We start from the raw sequence: 861 nt of genomic DNA on the forward strand, positions 1-861 counted from the left end.
GAATAATTAAGACAAAATTGAAAAAAACGTAACACCTTTACACTCCTTCGAGTCGAAACAATAGCGTGATCAAATATTGATTCCGTTTACTTGCTACAAAGGGCACTCCTGCAAATAAATAACCCCTTAGTGAGTTTTTAATACATTAAACAGATTAGAGAGGTGTTGATCCAGTTTCAGAGATACTGCTGAGCAGAAAAAGAAGTTTCCTGCTCGTAGAGTTTATTCTGTCACAACATTCAGTGTTCAAAGTTTTCCAGTTTAAACCGTTGTTAAACCAGTTGTTTCCTACAACTCTAAAATACTTGATGATTTATTTTAGAAAAATGTTATGTCTGATATTTTTGAAGGGAGCCATACGATTTCCAACTGATTAAAAAAAAAAAATTTAAAAAATAATAATAATTCTCAAATTAAATGAAAAAGCTTTTCTTTTCATAACAATAGAGAAAATTAAATATATTTCAGTATCAATATTGATATCTACGTTGTTTTCTTAAAATGACAACTAAAGGGTTATCAAGAAAATTCACATTTATGGATTATTTGGCAATTCGGTTCTTGAACTAATTGTAATAACCAGATCCAAAATGTGAAGAAAATGTGAACTATGTTTTGAATAATAAGCCTGTAAAAATGTATTTTGTAATAGATGGTTATTTATCCTCCTCTACAACATGGGCCTGTAAGTGCGCTGAGAAGGCTGCTCGTACTGATGTCACGTTAAAAGGTGAATGGCGAGCCTTATGTGACCATTGTGTGGGTGAATGGGCAGCAGCACCGCAGACAAAGTGTTTTTCTTTATGATGGCTGTACAGAGGCCTACACAGCAGTGTGTGTGTGTGTGTGTGTATATGTTAC

The sequence above is a fragment of the Embiotoca jacksoni genome, unplaced genomic scaffold, assembly GCF_022577435.1.
Source record: "Embiotoca jacksoni isolate LCO1_2020_lvr unplaced genomic scaffold, fEmbJac1.0.p SCAF_11, whole genome shotgun sequence".
Taxonomy (NCBI): domain Eukaryota; kingdom Metazoa; phylum Chordata; class Actinopteri; family Embiotocidae; genus Embiotoca; species Embiotoca jacksoni.